The following is a 23,988-nucleotide window of genomic DNA, read 5'->3' on the forward strand; positions in this document are numbered from 1 at the left end:
TGACATAGTTTATATCTTATGATAAACAGAGAAAATAGTCCAAAAATGCATTTGAGTGGCAAAATACAATCAAACAACAAAGTCACAGACCCAACAACCCATCAAAATGAGTTTATTAAAAATTGGAATAAGAATCAGCTATTCTTATTCTCTTTTTTTTTTAGAAATCCCGCTATGCTCATTTTGGGGTCAAATTAGGATAGGTGAATTCTAATTCTAATTTTGTATTTTGCAAACAAACATCAAATTGGTGAATGCGGATATCGAGATTTTCCTATTCCCATCCAATTTCTATAACCAAATGGGACTTTAGCTTCTTCTTTTTTTTTAAATGTGGTAATATGATTAACCCAAATTAGTTTTTGAATCTAAATAATAGTTCAAAGTTATACCTCGGGAAAGCAACATAATGAAAAATTGCCTTGGCCCAAAGTATCACATGAATATCATGTTAGATAGTAAAGAGGAAAGTGACGAGCATCATTTTAAAAGCTTCTCCGATAAGTGAGGAAATATGTGACTAAGTGGCAAAATTCCTAAAATAGAGATGATGAAGGGAACATCAAAAAGCAGAACGTCCAATAAAAACGAGGAGGAAGGGAAAAAAAGTGAGAATTTAACGAGCATCTTAGAATTGGAGGTGATGGGTGTTAGTACAAAGATGCCTAAAGAAGCCAGTGCTCTCTCAAAGTTGCAACATTTAGTTCACAAATCATCATTGTTTTCTCTCTCTTCATATTGGCTTGGATCACTTCAGGGTGGCCACATAATGGAAGATGATGTAATCTATAAACGAGTAAAGCTTAAATGAGTAGGACAATCAGTGATTTTGATCCCAAAAGAATGATAGTGTTCATTGCAGCCATGAATGTGCTTTGAACATGATATGGATGTAATGTTGTTTATGTATTTGAACTTTGGCAGGTCATATTACCCTATCTCTGTCATTTTCTCTGAAAGCCTTTTTATGTAATTCCCATTTCAAATTAATGATACAACGTAACTTGCCAAAACCATTCCCACACATCTTCTTCCTACCCATTATAGACAGGGACTTAGTACAAAGCTGCTTACAGCCCTCGTATTGTTAATTAAGTGAACTAAAATACCAATAAAATATGTTTGACAAAACAGAAATTACATATAGAGATAGACAATCACATTCATCAAATATAACAGATACATGTTGTAACTGATTATATATAGAAAACCAACCAGTATAACCCTACATGTTAGTAGGATAGTTGAAATATATAAAAATACTGCAAAATCCTGTTTGCGCAATACGTTGTCTTCTCTTCATCACTCAGCTAATCATTCTTCTTACTTCCTTGTTTGACTACAGCTTATTAATAATCTGCACTACTGAGGGTGCTGCAGCTGCCAACAAAAGAACAACGCCCCAAAACATAGTGAAAGCTTTTAGAAGTTTTGGTTTTTTCTCCATGAGGTCGTTAACTCTCACCACAAATCGCCGTTTGTACCATTCATTGACATCCATCTTCAATTCCTCAAACTTTTCTTTGTCAGCGATACTGAAGTTGAAGAGGGAACTAACTTCCTCATCAGTCCCAATCGAGCTCTGGATTATTCCCTTCTTCCTCAGCAAAACCACGTCCTTCTCAGAAAATGGTTCTTATATAATTATAATGGGGCTAGGTTGATAGAATTGCTTAATTTCAGTAGTTAGGGATTAAAGAGAGATCAAAGATCTCATGTAAGGGGACAGAGGGAGAACTTCCTCTAACTTTTGACTACAAACACTAAAGCCACTAATTAACTGATAGATGAAATGGAGGTAGGGTTATCATAAATGAACCCTCAAGGCATAGGTATGAGTTTGAGGACTCCCCTAATCACATGCACTTTATATTATTAAGTGTAAGCATATGCTTAAGAGATGATGTTAAGTTATCACTAGCATGGGAATGAGGAATTTTTCAAATCATCATTTCTATGATAAATGGGAATATTTGTTCAATTAAGTTGATAAGCAATGTTAGTGAATAAAAATGCTCAATACTAAAATGCTTTAAAAGAAAAACTAAAACTAAAATTCAAAGTACTCAAATAGATTAACTACATTGATACTTGATCAACATCATTGCAATAGGAAAAAAAGTGATGACAAAGAAAGTAGAGTAGAATCCTATTATTTTATCAATCAATTGATGAAACTTCAAAGAGTGTAGGCTTCTTAAGCCTTATTATGGCTTCGCTTCATTTTCTTACCTATTTGAATTTAGAAAAGATGCATAGAACCTGCAATTTTTTTTATAAACATTTATAAAAAAGAAAATAAAAATTACAACTTCATTGGTATGTTATTTTAGTTTTATTCTCATTTATCATAACTTTAAGAAAATCCAATGTAACTTATCTCATATAAGAAATTTCTATTGAAATTTTCTTCATCTCCAAGAGATGATTATAGGAGATGCAAAGAAAATTCATTTGATGTATATCTCCATATACATCTCCAAGATGAAAATATATCTTTGAGTACGAAAGAAAGGTACTAAAAATTGTCATATGACTTTTCTAGTAGAACTAGAATTTTTAAAATGGTCACATAGTGACTTAGCACTTACTTTTAGTTAAATTAGTATAAATCTAGTTTTAATTTAATAAATCTATTATAATATAGAAAATATTTTAATTAATAAAAAATATATAATTGTAATTTTTATAATGATATTTGTACAAATAAATTTGTTTTATTATAGTTGTATAGATAAATATATTTAATTAAAATATTAGTTTAAATTTGAATTACAAATATAATTATTGATATATATTTTCTATTGCATATATATCATATGGTGCTATTATATTATAAATAAATTATAATATCAATATAATAATATTTCATAGAAGATTATATAATATAAATATTTATTATTTTTTAATATTTTCAATTGAATCAAAAAAATCATAATCTAAAAAATTATAATATTTTAAGAATAACAATGATGAAATATAATAAGACTTCTTATAATAATAATAATAAAACTTATTTCAAAATATAAAAATCTCTTATTTCAATTAAATATTTGAATTTGTTTTAAAAAATTAATTTATTTTAATAATTAATTTCTTAAAGATCAAATCATAAATTAGTTTTGAACTTTTGTTTTATATATATTGTAAATAATATTTTCATATTTAAAAAAAAAAAATTGATGGAAGTTATCTACAAATAAATTTTAGGTATACCGGACGTGCCTAAAACTTTTAGAAACTTCTAAAACTATATATTTTACAAAATGTGTAAATGAAACCTTATAATACTCCCTCTCTTATGCTACCTATTTTCCATATTAAAATGACTTAACCATTCACATGGAGGCCAGATAATTTGGTAGTCTCTACTAAGATAATTATTCTACATCTTATTGGCACAAAACCAAAATAAAAAGCATATCTAAACAAAGCTTGAGTAGCTTAATACACTCCACCTTAATTTACTGTGTCTTTGTATTTCATATTTAGCAAGATTTTAAGAGTAAGAATGGAAGATAAGGTCAGCAAGATTTTTGCCATTTTAATTTGATGTTTCTAAAAACATCTTCAACAACTCGATAGAGTTTATCATCTTTTTGCTTTTCGTTTTTTGGAATTCCTATCTAAAGAGCGTGCACGCTTAATGGTTTTCACTGCTTTTCCAGAGCTCAACTGAATGGTTTCTGAGGTTTTTCTTATATATTTTGAATGTTCATCGCTAAGAAAACTTAGGTATCAGAAATTGCAGCGATTCGGTCGAAATTGTTTCTGAGCTCAGAGTTGATTTCTCAGGCACAAAAAAGTTTTTTAGCATTCAAGGTAGGGATTTGAAACTCTAATCCTTCAAATTATATTAGATTTGAAACCATTTTGCATGCATAGATAAGTTGTATTGAAACAAACAATTTAAGTTTTGGGTGTTTACAATCATAACAGTTGTGGTAGAATCATGTTTTTTGGGGTTTCATACACTTTTAGCTGTTTTTGATGTTTCAGGAGTGAGCAAGAATGGGCAAGGTGAAAATCCCTATAAAGAGAATAGAAAACCCTAATGCGAGGCAGGTGTGTTTTTCCAAGAGGAGGATGGGAGTATTCAAAAAGGCCAGTGAACTCGCCATAATGTGTGCAGTAGAGATTGCAATCATTGTTTACTCTCCTGCCGGGAAGGCATTCACATTTGGGAGCCCTGATTTTGATTATGTGATTGATAAATATCAAAACATTCCAGTGTTTGTAAATGACAAGAAGGTTCAAAAATCATGGAGGGCAGAGCAACTATACAGCTCATTACTGAGGGAGCTAGATGCAGAGAAGAAACACACGGAGAAGCTGAAAAGACAGGAAAGAAATGCACAAGTGGATTCATGGTATAGAAGAAATGTTGAAGATTTGGATCTTCATCAACTGAGGGAGTTTGGGGATTCACTGAAAGAATTCAAGAAGGGAATCAGTCAGGTTTTACAAGAGAGGGAGCAATTGAGGTTTAGAAAGAAGGCCCTTGATGAAATAGAGGCAGAGTTGATGTCTGAAGAACAGCAGCCCCATCAAGGAGCAATGTGGGGTGAAGAAGAAGAAGAAGCAGCCATTAATGGTGGTCAGTCTGTAATGGCTTCTTCTCCCAATGGAGATGGCAAGGACTGGCCTTTCTTGCTTCCTTGTGAAAATTCGTTTGTCACTAATGAAGGCATCCCTTCTCATTTGCTTATGCCGCATGAGGGCTGCCTTCCATTCAATCTTGAAATGTCTGAGTTGCAAAGGGTGGTCATGCCTGGAGATAACTGGCATTTACTTTCTGATGACTGATTTTGAAGGTGACTGTAATGTCTTCTTCTGTAACCAAGTACATTTCTAGGTCTTATGTATACTGAACTGATACTTTTTTCTGTTTTCATAAGAATGTAATGGGGAATGAAGTTTTTCCTAAATAATAAGAATGTAATGGGTTCTGCTGAATATTTCTGAGGGTGACATAATCATGTTGTGTGTGTATTTAGGTTTTAATGGAGTCAAATCATCACATTGGGAAGAGATTGGAAGAAATATTTTATATTGATTGTAGAATGCTATTTTTGTGTTCTATTTTTTTTGATGAATAGTCCTTTTCAATTAAAAAAATTTACTAAGATTACAATTCACAAAAAAGGGCCGGGGGATACAGGATCACCCCGCGAATGAGTTCAATTGGCCAAAGCTGGAATAAACAACGTGGCCGTAGCCAAAAACTATAAACTATTCATAAAAATAATTTTTTTTTATCAACCTCAAGCTACCAAGACAGTACCAGGAAAGGGAGGAGGATCATCTTTATCAGGAAATCTCCACAAATTAGTGGGATTGTGAGGCGGACTAGGAACAGTCCAGCCGTCAGCACCATCTGCAGGATCTAGGGTAGTCGCAGTCTCCGCATCCTTCTTATCTAGCCGTAGAGGAGAAATTGCCAAGGCCAGCCGAGGAAACTTGCCAGAGTGTGCCCGTCCAGGGGGAGGAGCCGAAGACTGGCCAGAAGCCCGCCTGAGGGGGGAGCTGGGGACCAGCCAGAACCACCACGCGGTGGGGAAGCAGAGCGGCGCCTCCAACCGCCATGACCACCACTGGGAAAGCGGTGGCAGGGACCCTAGGAGAGCGGCATGTGTGAATGGCAGCCAGAGGACTAGCATCAAGAACAGTGACGGCGAGACAAGGAGGCATCAGCTGAGGCATCCGGAGGCACTCTAGCAATGGTACAAGGAGCATTCACCCAGTGATTTAACAATTCCTGTAAGTGGGCAACCTCCAGGGCAACTTTATTAGCTTGCACCTGTATCTGCATAATGACATTGTTACAAATGCATGCCTTAGTGTACATTGCAATGTTAACATCCAAAAAATTATAAGTGAATAAAACTGCATTCCTATCTTTCCATAGAGAAAACAAAATTTCCATCCTGAAAGTATGCCAAATCTGGAAGAACTTCCAAGGAAATCTGGGGGAATCACCCAACAGGATCATGTGCCATGAAAAAGGTTCGAGCCTAAAAGGCTTGAAAAAATCATGAATCCAGTGCCAATAATTCTGAGCACGCTTGCAAAACCAAAAAATATGCAAAAAGGACTCAGGTTGGCCACAGAAGGGGCATCTGGGATCAGGAACCCCAATGTGCTTGAGCTGAGGCCCTAGGGGAAGACCTTGGAAGGTAAGGCACCAAGTAAAGTGAGCAATCTTAGGTTCTGTAATGGCACTGCAAATGGTGTCGAACCGTTTTCTCCATTGAGAAAGCGAAGAATGCAAATACCACCGTTGATTAAGCGTGTCCACCATTGGAAGGTGGGGCAAAAGCCATCTGTATCCCATATTGGGCTTATAATTGGTAAATGGAGTGGCAGGAAACCACTTCCAATCATACCACCAAGGATGAACAGATTGAATCCCCATTTTATGAAGTAAGTGCATAGGGGTGGAAGACAACAGAAGGTCATAAGTCTGGCAATCGGTACGAAGAAGGCGGTATTGAACTTGCATATCCTCCCATGACCTGAAATTCATGGTGACTCTTAAAAAAATGTCCTTGGTAGTGCGGATGCCACGTTTAAAGAAACGCAGAGCACTGGCACCTTGAGTCTTGGCAAGAGGAATACCTTGGAAGGCAAACAGGGGGGACCACCAAATGTTCTGTTGATTTAAGGACAGCCCATTGCGAAACTCATCACCAGCCCGACAAAGCCAAGGTTTAAGAGCTTCCCAGGCTTTCCAGATGCTCTTTATAAAAAAAGAGCCCTATATGACCACTGGTTCACGCATAGTGAGAAGGGTCTAAAAACCAATCCCATTCCACACCAGTCTATTAGCAGCGAAGCCTGAAGAGATGCAATGCCTGACAAGTATTTTCCAAGCTTCATCTCTAGAAATAGCTCTGATAATCCATTTAGCATAGAGGGCAAGGCCCTGCTTCCGAGTGGAAAGCAGGCCGAGACCCCCAGATTCCATTAGGCGACAACAGAAATCCCAGGCAACTCTGTGAAAGCAATGATGGTCAGAACCAGAGTCCCAAAGAAAATCTCTGAGCAAACATTCTAATTTGAGATAGGAAGCTTTGGAGGGAGCCCAACAAAAAGAATAATACACATGGGTGGCAGCCAAAATCTTAGAAAAAATCTGAAATTTACCAGTAAGAGAAAGTGGCTTAGTGATCCAATAATCAAGCTTTTTGTTAATCTTTGTAAGCACAGCATTCCAAAGTTCCACAAGCGAAGCCTGGAAAGCAAAGGGAATGCCAAGAAAGTGGAAGATTTCTCCATGAGTAACCCATTTCCATTGGAATTGGCTAAGCCAAGGAGGAGTTGGCAAAAAAATTGTCGGTAGCAGAGCATTTTATGCCATTGAATGGCAGAGCCAGAGGCTTGACAAAAAGTGTCAAGACAATTTAAAGCATTTTTGATGTTTTCTTCATCTTCAAGAAGAGTAAGAAAAGAATCATCAGCAAAATGACCATTGACTAACTGGGAGGAAGAATCAGGCAAGAAAATGCCATGGACCAGTCCTGAAGACACAGAGTGAGCAAGTAAATAACCAAAACCTTCAGCAGCATGGACATAAAGCATTGGAGCTAACGGACAACCTTGTCTGATGGAATGAAAAAGTCCAAAAGCTTCAGATTGCGAATTATTGATGGTGATGCAAGCATTAGCGTCACCAAAGAGCATCTCCACGGACTGAAAGAAATTGGGACGAAAACCCAGAGCCTAAAGCATAGCCAAAATGAAAGGCCATTCAATGAGATCATAGGCTTTAGCAAAATCTATCTTTAAAAAGATAGCCTACTGCTTGGACTTACGGGCCCATTCCATACCTTCCCAAATAGCAATGATGTTGTCAAGAATATACCTAGATTTGATGAAGCCAATTTGTTCAGGCCGCACAATTAGAGGAAGCATATGGCAGATTTTGAGAGGGAGCGCCTTAGCAATGATCTTATAAGACACATTTAGGAGGGTGATGGGCCTCCAGTTGCAAATGTCCTTAGGATCACCAGCTTTAGGTATGAATTTAATATTGCCTTTATTTATGATCGCTCCTAAGCTTTTAGAATGGTATGCTTCAAGGTAGACTTTGTGCAGATCAGGACCAATTTGCTCAAAAAGATGTTTGTAAAATTCACAGGGAAATCCATCACACCCAGGGGATTTGTCATCCACCATGGAGTAAACTGCCTCTTTAAGGTCTTGGAGGGAAAGAAGTTTCTCACAGAAAGCGCGTTTGTCAACCGTGAGGCGGTTTGGAGTAACAGTAATACACTTTCTGAGAGCCTCCTCCTGAGCAACCGAATGGCCCTGTGAAGCAAAAATGTTCTCATAGTGAAGAACAAAAGCTTGCAGGATGTCAGGCAAACTAGAAAGAACATCAGTTCCTTGTTTTATCTTTTTAATGCCAACATTGGTATGACAGGCTAGGAGAGCCTTGAAGAACTCCTTCGAGGCTTTGTTGCCAACCTCCAACCAATGGAGACGAGCTTTGATTTGAGCTCCTCGAGCAGCATAGTTATCAGCAATTTTCTTTTCATGGCGAAGCTTGGCAAGCTGAATTTGAAGATCCACATCAAAGGGGTTGAAGGTGAGCACTTTAGAGGCTTTTTTGAGGGCAAGGGTGTTGGCTTCATAAGACCATTTTCTGAAAATTGCCAGCTGACGCCAGTAGATGTGCAAAAAATGAGCCATTGTGGTAATGGCATCATTCCACCATTGAATCCAACCTCGATAGGAATGTGGATGTGGTTCCAAATTCTAGACACATTGTATGTGGGAGATGGTGGAAGCATGCAATATCACAAACGTGTTGAGAAAGAATTGAGACTTGGCCACTTTGGGGACAGTTGTTTGCCAAAAAATGCCAAAATAAATGGGATAGAGGTCTGATAATGTCACATCTATCAGGGGAATGACAGGTAGATCACGATCTTCAGAAAAGGAAAAAAAAGATTGCGTCGAGATCATAGCACGATCAAGATGTTTCAATATGCGGTCAAGATCGGCTCGAAAATTGGACCAAGTGTGCCAGGCCCTACTATCATGATAGCAGCTAGTATTGGGATCAAAAAGGCCCAATTTATGACGCATGTAAAACCAAGCTTCTCTTTCCCCAGCTGTCCAATGGAAAGGCAGAATGCCATCTTTGTCAGAGGCCACTTCAACTGTATTAAAGTCCCCACACAAGACCCAAGTAGCTGGGGGCAGGTTGTCAGCAAGCCAGACCCACATTTGTGCCCTTTCCATAACATCATTGGAGGCATAAACATTAATGAATCCAAAAGAATGATTGTTAATGGAAAGCAAAAGCCAAATAATATGGTGTGTGGGGTCAGAACTGTGCAAAATAATAACAGAATGAAGGCAAGGTGACAGGAGAGTAACTACACCACCTCGGCCAGCTTCATGCTGAGAAGAAAACATGACGTTATCTTTCCAAATGATGCGGCATGCATTAGAAAGCATGAATCCAAAAATCTTAACTTCTTGCAGCCAAAGAAAATCTAAATTCTCAAGTCTATGACGGGTATCCCGGACATAGAATTTTCTAGGAAGGTCTATAAGACCTCGAACATTCCAAGAGAGGAAGTTCATGAGAACTCTTCCATATCATCCTCGTCCTCTAGAGAGGAGTAACTATTCTCCAAAAGGGTAGAAATCAGGTGGAAGTCAGACGGGAAATCCTCTGGACTTACAGCCTACCGTTTGACCCCTGATATCTCTGCATGTTTAGGAGGACTGTGAGAATGCCTTGTTGCTGGTGGTACTATGGAAGAGACTACAAGAGGAGAATGAGCCCCAGCCAAGGATGAGGCCCTAGCGGCTGCCTTAATCCCCTACGAACCAACAAGGTTTGAAACCTGCGAAACTGAAACAAGTGCAACAGAAGCCGCTGGTGTCTCCACGCTAGCAGGCGCTGACACTTCGACGGAAGTAGGAGGAATCGCAGTAACTACCGCATAGGATGGCTTGGGGGCCAAAGGATTCAAGGCAAGCTTGCCTTTGTTCCCAATAGTAACCCATTCTTCTTTTTTTCCTTTGACCTATTTGACAGGCGTCGCTTTAGGCTGGGGTTTGACCCTAGGCGTAGCCAAAAGGCAATCCTTGATCTTATGTTTCGCAGACTGGCACCTATAATAGATGTTAGGTAGGTTAAAGTAAAGCACCTTCTGTGCAAAGATTCGAGCACCAATCTGGATTTCCATAGAATCCTTGAGATCTTTAGAAAGATCAACTTCAATGCAAACACACCGCTGAGGGCGAGCATTAAAAAATTTCTCTGGCTCCTTGGTAACAACTTTTCTAAGGGCTTGGGCAATAGACTCAATAAAAGGCCAGCAAGGCAAGGGTAGACCTAGGAATTCGACCCAAATTTGAACCCTAAGCTTTTTATCATCCGAGACAGAGAAGTCTCAGGACCATTTTTGAAAAATAAGCAGAGAGGAATGCACAGACCAAGGGCCATTGGTAAAAACCACGTCTGCTTGCGACGGATTAGCAAAGCGAAATAAAAAAAAACTTTTGGTAAGGTTTTCCACAGCGTCAAGGCAGACTCCATGAGGAGTCCAGCTTTTGTTGACCCATTCTCTGAGCATAGCTTCAGGGGGAGTCCTACCAACAAAATACCCTATCAAGGTATGTTGTTCTAACCAGTCACATGCAGCATCAAACTCTTGCAAAGGAAGGACAATATTAGGATTACCTCATGGAAAACCTTTGGGACAAACTTGCGCAGGCGTTTGTTCAGTGGCGGCGCTATGGCAGTCTAAAGCAGCAGCATAAACACCAGAAAAAACTGGTTCACCGCTGGCCAGAGCCATTATATCCTAACCTAAAGCTCCCGCAGTAAATGTGGTATGACAAGTCCTGACAGAAGAGGAGTGCAAGCGAAGGGCCGTACGCAAAAAAAATTGAAATTTTGCATGAAGCAAGAAAACCCTAGCAGAATAAAAATTCTATCTATGTTCTATTTTGAAATAACAATCATTAGAAACACATACTCCGAAATAACCCTAAGTTCCTTTTCCTGGCAAACGTCCATAGCCATGAGGTTCCTGAAGATCAAGTCTGCGGCATCAGAAACCCATATCACAAGCAAAAATAGAGTCTTTTCCTTTTTGTCAAAGTGGAGGGAATGGGTAGATGGGACTCCCTCATACGATCTAAGTTTCATTCCATTATTGTAGAAGTCTGTTGCAAAAGCCATCAGGTATTGATAATGATACTCTTTCTTACGTTTATGAGCTGAGCCTCACTTACGAGGATGATGATTCAGAAGACGATGGTGATGGCAATGATGAACATGGTTGTCCTCTACCCCCGGTATTGTAATACCAACACCTTCTATCTTTTCTCCTTCGTGGATTGTCTCTAACTCATGCACAATGAAATAAAACCCCAAAATGTGTTTGTACTCGTGTAGATCCTTGTACTTTAAGTTGAGGGGTTCTCTCAATTTGGCCTCGTGCTCTTTATGCTCATCCCTTGTTTCCCCTATTGTTTGCTGCAGAGCATATTCTGAGCAGCTCTATCCTCACCATTTCTTCTGTTAATTTGACCTCCATTTCCAACAGTCCAAGAAGGAGGACTATGGGTACCTGATTTTCAAACAATAGAAGATCAGTCAAGATATCGAATTGACAAAAGTGGACCATGTTCCTATTAAAAATAGGATCAAGATTCCATTGTGAATCGCCATTGATGTTCCATTGTGACTCATCGCTGAGAAGCCTGAGAGTCTCCAGAATGAAGCATCCGTCCAGAGTGAAGAGCCCCACAAGGATTTCCTCTTCGCACTCTCTTGTTCCTTCGTAGCTATCTGTAATATCTAGAAGCAAGCTCTGCACTTTTTCCACTAGAAAGTGGGCGTGCTGCTGGTTCAGTGGAAGCTGACATTTTGTGATAGAAAAGGCCTAGAGAGACCACTAGAGGCTTGTATGCTTCTTTGTTTAAGTCCTTGAGATAGTTGGGTACTCTGTTTATCGACACAGAAAAAAGCTTTCTCGACTTATAATCTACTCGTCATCTTCCACCTTGTGAAATTCAAACCTGATCTTCACATCATCAAACCATGTGTAACGTTGTTCTGTATCTACAATCTCTATTTCCCATTCTTTCCCACCCTATTTCTTGTTCTTTTTCGCCATTGTCATTTGCCCAAACCCTGGCAATGAAAAAGAAACAGTTAATAGTGATTCTAGACATTAAAGACCAAAATATAAGCTAGGATTTCATAATGGTTGATTTATAAAATATTTCAGTTTCTTAAGAAAAATAGACTTTTACAGTTATTATTTTTATAATTCTAGATAAGATTGAGTGTGCGTTTATTAGCATCAATATTTTTGGTCATATTCAATGATCTATCATCAATTCTGAGTAATATTGTGTGTCATTTTATCAGCATCAACATTTCCAATCATATTCAATAATCCAGCAGCAAAATACTGATGATATTTTGATGATGGATCATTGAGTATGATCTAAAAAGTTGATGCTAGTAAACTCACACTGATGATGGATCATTGAATATGATCCATATGTTGATACTAATAAACTCACACACAATTACTAATGATGAATTATTGAGTAATATCCAAAATATTGATGCTAATAAACTCACACAATATCCCAAGAAATTGGGATTATTGAAAAATACATATTTCATAAATTTTATGAAGTGTTTTAGATGTTTTTAAACCTTTTGAAGAATTTTTTAATGTAATTAGAGAAGGAAAAGTTTTAAAAGATTAATCTTGTAGACTGATTAATTTGGTGCATGTTGGTTCACTCTTTTTAATATTCTAATTTTATAATAAATATTATCAAGGTTAAGCACATTGGGCAATAAGGTAGCTTGCTGGGAGAATCTTTTTTTTAAATTATTTGTCATGTTCAACTTAACAAGTAATAAATAGTTAGAAATAAAAAATGTTATTGACAAAATTAGTATTTTTGAAATGATGACACGTTGGGATAGTTCCAAACCTCCCAACAATTGAAATATGCAGGCCTGAACTGTAAGAACTACTATTTTCCATGATAGGATTTCAACTAATCTTGTAGCAATTTTTTGTTCACTTCATGTCATCTATTTCTAAAAATTGAACTAGAAGCATTCTTTAAGGCATTAGATTTAATTTGTCTTCTTAGAAAACCACAATATGAAAAAGAAGAATTAATAAAAACTTCAAACAAAAATTCCAAAATGTTTATGTTTAATTGAAGATCTAGATCCCCTATTGGATGAGATGTGAGAAATTATTGTTTTACTACTTCACCTACAAAAATTTAGTGACATACAAGTAAATCTTTCACTAATTACCCTAATAAAAGGAGAATTGCTATAACATGTTGTAACATTTTGGTAGTGTCCTTTTAATATTGTATTTCCTTTTAATATTTCAAATTCTAGTTCTATAATCTTGTCTTCTCATTTAATTACATGAATTTTATCATTGGACAACAAATATTTTAACAATTTATAAATATTTTGTTCATATAAACATATATAAACATAAACATCACAGCTAAAAGTTTCTGATTAGATGTCTCATTCAAAATTGAACTTGGGTGTCACCACTAGCACCTCATAACACCACAAGAAAATTATCTCTTGAAGTTCTAGATCTTGGCATTTCATTCTTTCCTTAGGAAAATTCTCATATTGTATCAAGCTTGACGTAGATTCTTACATGGTATCAGAGTGAAAGAGGCATTCATTGCATAGCCATTGAGTAGTGTTTTGCTTCATCTTTTGGAGGGTTGTGATTTAAATTCAGCACTACAATATTTGGGGTCAAATTGCAATGGCAATTTGTGATGATGGTTTAATTTGTGGGTGATTTTCATTTTTTTTTGTAATTTTCCTTGATGCCATAACAATATCAATGTTGGCATCATAATTGTAACGTCAGTGTGATTATAAAAAAAATACAACATTAATCATTCCTCATTTTTTTTATTGATTGTGGAGATCTATGCACGAAAGAGGGTAGAGATCTTCAAAGGAGGGTAGAGAGCTCTGAACATTGGTGGAGATTTCATTGTTTTTCCCATGTGATCACTACATTTTGTTGTTGTACCCTTTTGATCATTTCATTTCATTGTTGTGCCCTTGTGATCACTGTATTTCATTTTCGTGCCCTTGCGATATCTTCATTTTGTTGTCATGCCCTCATTAGAGATCAATGGGCATCTAGGATTTCTTTTTCATGCCCTTATGATTGCTACATTTCATTGTCTTTCCCTTGTGATCTCTACATTTCTTTGTTGTGTCCTTGCTCTATGATTTCATTTCCATGTCATGCCCTTGTGATCTTGGTGCCCTTGCTCTGTGATTTTCTTCTAGGGGAGAAGAGGTACCTATGTAAATGTTCTTTTATTTTCCTTCTAAACATGTATCTCTTTATATTTCTCCCAACAGGTGATTAGAGAAGCTTCTCTTTATGTATATGTATGTGTACATATATACATACACACACATATATGTGTGGGTCTATATATGTATATATAGAGAAGCTTCAAATTGTGTATATGTATGTTTATCATATGTGTGTGTCTATATATGTATGTATTTATGTATGTATGTATGTATATAGAGAGATCTTTTTTAAGCTTCTTATTACATCTTAGCACAAAAAAAATTTGATCTAGTTGCATACATATTCCAAAATCTAAATAATAAAATAATAAAACTCACTCAATCCATGCTAAGTGACTTACCTCAAAATCCTACACATAAATAATGTAGACCATGAAAGATGGGTAGAGTTTGCAAGAAATTTACAAAAACATATCATAAGAGATATTTTTAGAAAGAAACAAGCCATATCCCAATTAAATTGGTGTAGTTATTGATTAGCTCGGTTGATTATAATTTCCTGTAGAACTATCATCAGATTAGGTACAATGAAATGAACAATTAGCTATTCCCAGCTAGAAGGATTAAATACAATTTTCTAAGGTGATAAAATTGCACACATTACCGTATGTATTGACATATCAAACTTCTATTTCAAACATCAACAAGAGATGATCCTCAAGAATCAAAATATTTAGAAACACAAGCTACAAAAGAAGACCTTCTACAGAACATTGTTGAAACACAATCCTCCTTTGTGGCTAATCTTCCACCCACTTCTATATAGGTTTTAGAGGTGCTCTCATTACTCCATTTAAACAAAGAATGTCCCCAAAACATAAAATGGCAAACTATTTCACCAATCCCCATAAATGAGTATAACATTGAAGGACTATTTGTAATGGCATTTCCAACTCTCTTTTTGAAGGGGACTGTAAACTTCAAGTAACATCATGTGAAGGAAATACAAATGCATTAATATGCTATCCACCTCATTAGATACCATGATAATAGTGTTGGTGTTTTAAAAGGTACTAAAACTACTAAGCAACAAAATGCTTAATACCAAAATGACAGTACATACACAATCTAAAGACTAGCCTATTCTTATTAACAATTGCATATGTAAGATGTTTGGACCCAACTTCAACAAAACCATAGATGGTTTTCTACTCTTTTGGCTCTGCAAAACCAGGGTGGGTGTGCCCAGGGATGGTTCAAAACTGGAACAGCTGTATGAGGATTATTCTTAGTTTCATTCTGATTCTCATTTCAAGATCCTCAAACATATACATGATTCTCACTAATATGGTAAACACATCCCATGAAACAAATATGGCCAAGAATTCTTCTATAGATCTGCAGATGTTTTTAACAACAATGGCTAACTGAAACTAAAACATTCCATGCAGACAAGTGCTAGCCAACTTTGAAGATCTACAAGAAATAAAAGTAAATTTTGATTTGATGATGTATTTGAATAACCATTTATAATATATTTCTCCTTCAGCTAAAATGACTTGATCAGTGCCTAATCCATTGGGGTTCAGAGTCTATAGCAAATTCTTAGATCTAATTTGTTGCCTTACAACAAATTCTATCAGCAATTCTTATCAGAACTTATCATTCAAAATCCTTTTCAATACTTAAGAAATCTCATCACATTCATCAAAGCCTTTATTTAATCCATTGAATTAATAGCAATAATAAATGGATATACAACCTAACTAGATTGCATTCAATCGCACAAGCTTTTACTCATACAACATCAAGGTAGCTAAGTATAGCTAAGTATTTAAAAGGAGGCAAAATTCAGAAAGAACTGATATGGGGACAGTTCATAATTTGTATTCATTTCCTTTGAAAATGGTATATCCTTTATAGTAGACTCAGAATGGCCTTTAGAAGGAAACACAGCTCATTCTATATTCATGTATTCTCAGAGAATTTGACAGAAAAATACATTACAAACTTTCTTTCAAAATTTGGACCAAAAACTAGACTAAGCACAATACTTAGAAGAAATAGAATTCGGACCCTTCTTTAGCCTTGGGATCTCACTTAAATAGTGTGAGATGCAACAAGCTTCGGGCTAAAGAAAGTGACATGTGTCCTTTTTCAAAAATTGGGTAAATTACCCCTTTTCAAAAGAAAACTGAACAAACAAAACAAAAAAAATAAAATAGAAGGCAAATGACAGCTGGAGCATAAAATCTTCAATTTTGTCCTTTTCTCTAACTGCTCCCAGTTGGTAGTGCTTTGATTTTTGCGATTGCTTCACAGAAAAATATTTCCCTTTTAGTGGGCCAATCACATTCCTTAACTGTTGTTAATTCATCCACTATTTTCTGCCACCTGGCATCAGCAATCACCCTTCCTTCTATGATAAACCTATTCACTTTAGTTTCAATCTTGAAAAGGGTATCAATTAGTTCATTGAAAAGACATTCATCAATACCATCTTGGAGAATGGACACCACTCGTGGCAAGTCTATAATGTGATCAAAAGAATTAGACCACTCATCAAAATCTTTTAACTCATCATTAGAATCGATAACAGAAGGAATCAAAGAATAGAAACCATTTGTTAGCATTTTCAATTTGCTTTGAATTACTGCCAGCTTCCCTGTGAAGATTTGCAATAATTCTTTCACTTTGTCCATACCTTCCTTCATAGTAATAACTTTATCTGGGAGATCTGGCTTCTTTGCTAACAAGGGTATCAACCTGTCAAAAAATTGCATATAGGGTCCCCACTATTAAAAAATAGGCTCAAGCCATCTAACTGCACCCATGCATACTTGTTCTGCAGATTGTAGACTAATGAATGTATTATAAGTATCCTGAGATATTCTTTCCAGAATGTTGATTCTATGATTTAATACATTCATCAAAACATTTTTCTTGGTATTATTGTCAACCTGGGAAACTTCTATTTCCACACTAATCATAGGCACTGACACTGTTTTTCCCATAAGCATTTCTTCTGTTTGGGCCTCTGATTCTACTACGTGCCTTCTTTCTTCCTCTTGCCTTGGTGCATGCTCTGCCTCTGCTGCTATCTTGAGCTGTTCTTTGAGGGATTTTATTTCTATTTCCAGAATCTTAATTTTTTCCTCCAACTCCTCTATTCTTTGTTTATGTACATGGCTCATTTTGAGCTCTTCTTCATATGTTCTCCTAATATCAAGGCATTCATTAAACATTGCAACTAACTTATCCTCAATTTCATCAACCTTTTCCTCATTCATAAGAGCAAAATGTTTTACCAAACTGGAGATTTCCTTCCCAGTAGTGCTCTCTAATGTCCACACAATCATATTGCCCTGAGCAGTTTCTTCTATATCCATCATCTTAGGCTTCTTGGTGTCAGGGGCCACACTCCATACTGCTAGGGTTTTAGTGTCCACATTAAAACCTGACCCTCTTTTAAAACCTTCACTGCTAGTGGCTTCATAACTGATGGCCTTATCTTGTCTTCTCATTTGGCCCAACACAAAAGCTTTCTCAATGTCCCAATGTGGTATTAGAATCATGCCACTCCTATGTACTAATTCCCTAGCTTCTACGGCAGTCATTGTTTCACTTTCAGGGTCATAAGCCAATAGTTTTTCAACTAACTCTTTATTTTTCTCTGGATCTTCTCCTGGCATGAGACTCAACGTGAGTTCATTTTGTTTGATTTTATAGAGAAAACTTTTAAATTCTGATGATTTAATAAAATCATCATCTTCCATGAATTTCTCAGATTGAATGAGCCTGTCATCCAACCTTGATGCTGCAATTTGCATGTCAGTAGAAGCTTTTCCTGCTTCAGTAGCCCTTTGGTGAAAATAATTTTTCCTAATATCAGCAAAATACTCACTATTTCCAGACATGACTTGTATAGCTCTGCTTACCACCTTTTCAGGGATGTGCATTGTCTTTTGTCTTTTATTTCCTTGTGGCACCCAGGCTGAAGTTTATGGCTGCTCTTCTTCCAAATGAATTTCTAATTGTGTATCTGGTTCAGGGGATTCTCTATTTACAATGGCTTCTTCTCCCTCTGGCTCATGAGGCATTTGTAACATAATATGATCAAAATTCTCAATCATTTTCCTCAGATTATTAGGATATGGAACTTCTGTATAAAAACCCTTAAAATCAAGGTTGGTCCTCTTCAAAGCATTTTCCACTTTCCTTATTTCTTCATACTTCCTCAATAACTCATCTACCTCCCCTATTGCTACTATGTTGGCAATTAGGTCCTCTACAGGGATAGGCTTACTTGGAGGCAGAACAAAACCCCTAATGGTCTTAACCTCGTTTGTAATATAACTGTCAGGATCATACATCCTATAGGGCCCAGTAGCAAATTTATACTGACCTAAATAGTCACTCAATTTCTCAAAAGCATTCTTGCCTATTTCAAAGTCTCCTACCTTAAAGGTTCTACATAAAAAAGTAGGCTTATGCAGAGAGGGAGGGATCATTTCTTTATTCATCAATAAGAATTGCTAAAAGAATTCAATAATGGCCAATCTAGGGGGTAGATATTTAGGCAATAGATGAGGAGGCTGTGGGCATGCAAAAAATCTGATTAAAGTACATTCTTTAAACAAAAATATGCTTCCCTAGTTATTATCTAATTTTGTTTTTTCATCTAAGAAAGAGGGCCTAAGTAGAGTCTTCAAAACATTGGGTGCCCTAAAGAAAGTATGATCTAGCTGCCTCATAATAACAGAACTGAACAAATTGAAAAAAAATAGGGCATTTGAATAGAAGAAATCTTTATGCCAAATACGAGTCTAGAGTTGCACAGGTAACTCAACAAATTCATCAGAAGTTTGATCAATGAAGTCTCCACTGATGTACCCAATGTTGCTATACAGGATAAGGTGCATCAATAATGAATAATGGTGGAACTTGAAGTCTTTCAGTTCTCCTTTCTTAGCATCACAAATCTGCATGTGCATACTATCAATGATAAAGGCCACATAATCATACTCCTTATGATGAAAAGGATCCTGTATGTCGCATGCCATCAGAAAAAGAGAACCATATACACAATCCTCTGCACCATCACTTCCCAATACTTTGTGTAGCCCATACACTATTTTTTTGAAATAATTTTTGAACCTACTCAAAGGTAAAAAGTCTCCCACCTTTTTTGGGATTAACCCTACCTTCTTAACTTTGTAAGGAATGTGTGGCAGCATGACATTGTTTACAAAATAGGTTTTATTCCTAGCAAATTTTTCTTGTAAGTCTGCAATGTCAATAGGTACATCCATTTGTCCCATCAATCCAAAAGCCTCAATAAAAGAAGTTATGTCTAATGTACATAATACACTCCCATTATGCCTGTGGAAAGTCCTGGTTACTGGATTGTATGAATTTATTAGGGCCTTCAATAGGTCAACATCAACGAACACTTCTGGAAAAATTAATTTTGCCATATTTCTATTCCAAGGGTTACATACTGGCACATTCTTTATTCTGTTCTGATAAAAGTACATGAAAAGATCATAGCCAGTACTTCTAGGGCATTCAGCATCTCGAACAAAAGCATAAGGGTCTCTAAATATATGATCGTTTGCAAAAATTGCATTTGACGACCCTGGAAGGAGTTTTAACAAGTCTTCTACATGCTTGTTCGATTTTCTGACCCTTGTCTTCTTTTCTGTTTTGACTGCAGATTTCTTCCTTTTTCCTTCTGGTGTGACTTCTACCACATCATCACCCTCGTCTTTGACTTCAAATTCTTCTACGTGCACCTCTTCAACTTCTTGGTCAGCCATGTTTTTTATACTTTGAATTCTTCTACAATTTCACAGGATACACAGAGCTATGTAGCTTTCAAAACTTCAGAACAGCACAGGAACAAGCTTCTTGAGGCTGGTAACTCAATTAAATCCTTGATATTTTAATTATATATCTGCCAACCTTTTTAATAAATTTAGCATGCATGAGCTTTAAAAATTATGATTGTAGGTCGCCATCAGGGTATATCAGCCGCAAAATTGGATTCTAATTGTACTTTTCAAAGCCTTACTTTGCTTGGCTACAGTAATTTTGTCCTTTTTTGCTTATCTGTCGTGACACATCAAAGGTTCTTTCTTATATGACTATCATCGGTTCTTATGCTGAGTCAAACCTTCAATGTTCGTGATGTTGAAAATGCTCTCAATGGATCTCTACGCTCACTCGAAGAAGCTTCAAAATGCCCTAATCGTAGGAATGTAATGATGCTCTTACACTGTTTTGCAAATCCCTTTTACGTTCCTACGAAACCTTTTACCCCATAGGATCTCAAGCCCTTTTACTGTGTGTTTTCGCCTTTATGGTTTAAGCTTCTTCTGTATAAGCGTAAAGATCCTTAACTCTGTCTTATTACCTTTCATGCTTATACGTAACCCTTTACACCGAAACATCAAAAACCTTTTTACTAACATCTCCGTTCTTACGATTCAACATTCCTCGTGTGAACGTAAAACCCTCACTCAAGCCATCCTTGTAGCCTTTACGATCCTACGTGCACGTATCTGCAGAGATCTTGGAAATTCCCTCTACATTGTTCTACTCACTTCATTTCTCGGAGCAGCGTAAGGCTTCAAAACTTATCTTTTGCTCTTATGACTTAGCTTTATTTGTATCACCGAAGAGCCCTCTCAACTACTATTGCGGTCTCACGTCTTCTTTTTATCGTATGAGCGTAAACCCCTTTTACTGATCTTCCTTCTCACCTCTTTACGCATACACGCTGAGACTGGATCCGTAACCACGAAAAAAAGAAAAACTAGCTCTTCATTCATACGCTTAACCTATAAGCGTAAGGGTGTAATATCAAAAGCTTAAGTCATATGCCACAAGGGATGGGCCTATCTGACATAAATGTCATGTCTCCATCTGATTTGCTGCAACTGGGCCCTTCTGACACTTCAACAGGTCCCACATGATTCCTTTACTACTAAAAATAAAGCTTTACGGTTGTCCGCAAACCCAAGAATCGTAGACACATAAACACCATGAAACCTTGCCTCCATGCTTACGTAAAAACCTTTACTCGTAACACCATAATACCCTCGCGTGCCCTTCAGATCATGCTTTACGCCTTTATGCTACCCATTGAGGCGTATATGCATAGATCATATTGAAGGCTTCCCCGCTCCTTCGCTCAAGGTATTTACTCGTAAGCTCGTAACAAGAGCTTTTCAAGGAGCGATAAATCCTTTATGCCTCTTCACTGTATCAGAAAGCATGGCCATGGAAACCAAAAGCAAAAGGCATTCTGTTGTTACGTGAAACCTCACACCATAAGAATGTAAAGGACTAACTTAAAACATTTTACAACATCTTCTAAGAAATTCAAAAGGGATGCCATCAATTTCAGACCTGGGACAATTTCATGGCTGTTTTAAAATATCAATATGGAGAAATCAATAGACTCTGATAACACATGAAATAGGGAAAGACTAGGGAAATCCTAAAAACTCAAATGATTTCTCACCATAATTTTAAAAAAAATTTGCAAGTGTGAAAAATCAGACCAACAGTGGCTCTGTCTGGGGATGATAGACTACTTGAGTCTATGCAAGAATTCAAAATCTCTAGGAGAGCAGATCACATATTTAGTAAGATGACAACTTCTTCAGAGAGCACAAAGCAACACACAAAAACAAGGAACCAGTCTGCACAAGGATTTACAGAAAGCACAAAATGTACAAAACAACAAGAAACCCTAAAACTACTGTTCATGGAAGAAAATAAGTATTTTTCAAGAAAAATACCTCTTCAAGAACTGTCCATGAACTGGCAATTCAAGAATATTGTCAAATATATCTTTGAGTATATAAGAATCTTCACCCCAAGTATTTTCAATGAGATATGGGCCTAACCAAATAGGATCAAATTTGCCATGTTTTCCTTTATCTTCAATTCTGGCATTCCACATTAAGACTAAATCTCCGTTTTCAAATTTTCTGCTTATAGTTCTTTTATCATAGAGTGTCTTGACTTGCAATTGAAACTTTTGGTTCCTTAAAGATGCTTCTTTTCTGGTGTTGGTCAGTCCTACCAATTCATCCATTCTTTCTTGCATTTCATCTGTAGTATCTTCATCATATAACTGGATGTAATTGTATAGTCCCATCAAGTTATTCTGAGGCATTCTGGCTTGAATCCCATACACTAAATCAAATGGAGCTACACCAATTGCTTTCTTTACAGTTACTCAGTCAGCCCATATTGCCAACTGTAACTTGAAATCCCATGCCTTTTTATTATCATCCAAGGTTCTCTTAATGACCTTCAACAGGCTCTTATTTGTGGACTCAGCTTGTCCATTCCCTTGTGGATGATATGGAGTAGATGATGACCTTGTTATTCCATATTTATCACAAAACTTGATGAACTCCTCAGATCTGAAGCACATAGCATTATCTGTTACAATTCTCTGTGGACATCCAAATCTAGAAATAATATTATTCAACAGGAAATTATTTACCACTTTACTTGTTGCATTTCTTGTGGGGATAGCCTCTACCCATTTTGTAAAGTAGTCAGTGGCAACCAAAATCCAAGAATAGCCAGTGCTAGACTTGGGGAAAATCTCTCCTATGAAATCCAGACCCCATTGTTGAAAAGGTTCTTGAATCTCCACTAGCTTTAATGGAGTATTTCCTAAGAATTTTAGTTTTCCAACAAACCTCTGACAAGGGTCACATTTCCTAACCATAACTTGTGCATCTTTAAAAAGGGAAGGCCACCAAAACCTAGCTCTCATTATCTTATGTGCAGTAGTTTTGACCATGTAGTGTCCCCCACATACTCCAACATGCATTTCTTTCAAAACCTCTTTTGCCTTTTCTTTATCAACACACTTCAACAGAACTCCCTCAAAATTTCTCCACCATAGGTTATTTTGGACAATTATATACTTGATGGCTTGCAATTTAGTATTCCTCTTTTCATTGTCAGGCAGATGGGGAGGAGCTTCCATATGTTGCAAGTAATATGTGACATTGGTGCACCAATCACATTGGTCCATGTCACATAAGTCAGCTCTGAGATCATCATTTACCGGATTTATCTGATTAGCCTCTAGAGTAGTTTCAGCCATGAGTTTGGCCAAACCTTGACCTCTTACTAACTTTGTTATTTGTATATCAATGTTAAATTCCTAGATTCTATTAATCCATCTACACCTCCTACCTGATACTTCCTGTTGAGAGAATATATCCTTGACTGTAGCACTAGGTACAAAAGTGATAATAGTAGCACCTACCAAGTAACTTCTGAAAGCTTTTACAGCCTTTACCAAAGCATATTCTTGCTTTTCATTTATCTCATACTTAAGTGCAGCAGGCTGTAGTGACTTACTGAAAAAGGCAATAGGCTGCTCATATCCTTCTTGATTTTTCTGTAATAAGACTATAGCTACAGTATGGAATGATGCAAAAGAGAAAATATGCATGGGTTTTGCATAATCTGGGGTCCTCAACACTGGAGCACTCTTTATTGTAGTTTTTTATATTTTGGAATGCTTGTGAAGGTTCACCATTCCAATCTATAACAGCTCCTTTCTTGAGCATCTTTGAGATGGGTCTACTGATTTCAGCAAAATTGGTAACAAATCTCCTCAA

At 36.7% G+C, this 23,988-nt stretch overlaps 2 pseudogenes; one reads left to right on the plus strand and one right to left on the minus strand.

Annotated features, from left to right (window-relative positions):
* Positions 1-1,339: 1,339 nt before the first annotated feature.
* Positions 1,340-21,390, minus strand: LOC149536652 (uncharacterized; annotated as a pseudogene).
* On the plus strand, positions 4,012-4,855 carry LOC149536653 (MADS-box protein SOC1-like; annotated as a pseudogene).
* Positions 21,391-23,988: the final 2,598 nt, after the last annotated feature.

Source organism: Cupressus sempervirens, chromosome 10 (assembly GCF_028749045.1).
Source record: "Cupressus sempervirens isolate cs-2001-9-10 chromosome 10, ASM2874904v1, whole genome shotgun sequence".
NCBI lineage: Eukaryota > Viridiplantae > Streptophyta > Pinopsida > Cupressales > Cupressaceae > Cupressus > Cupressus sempervirens.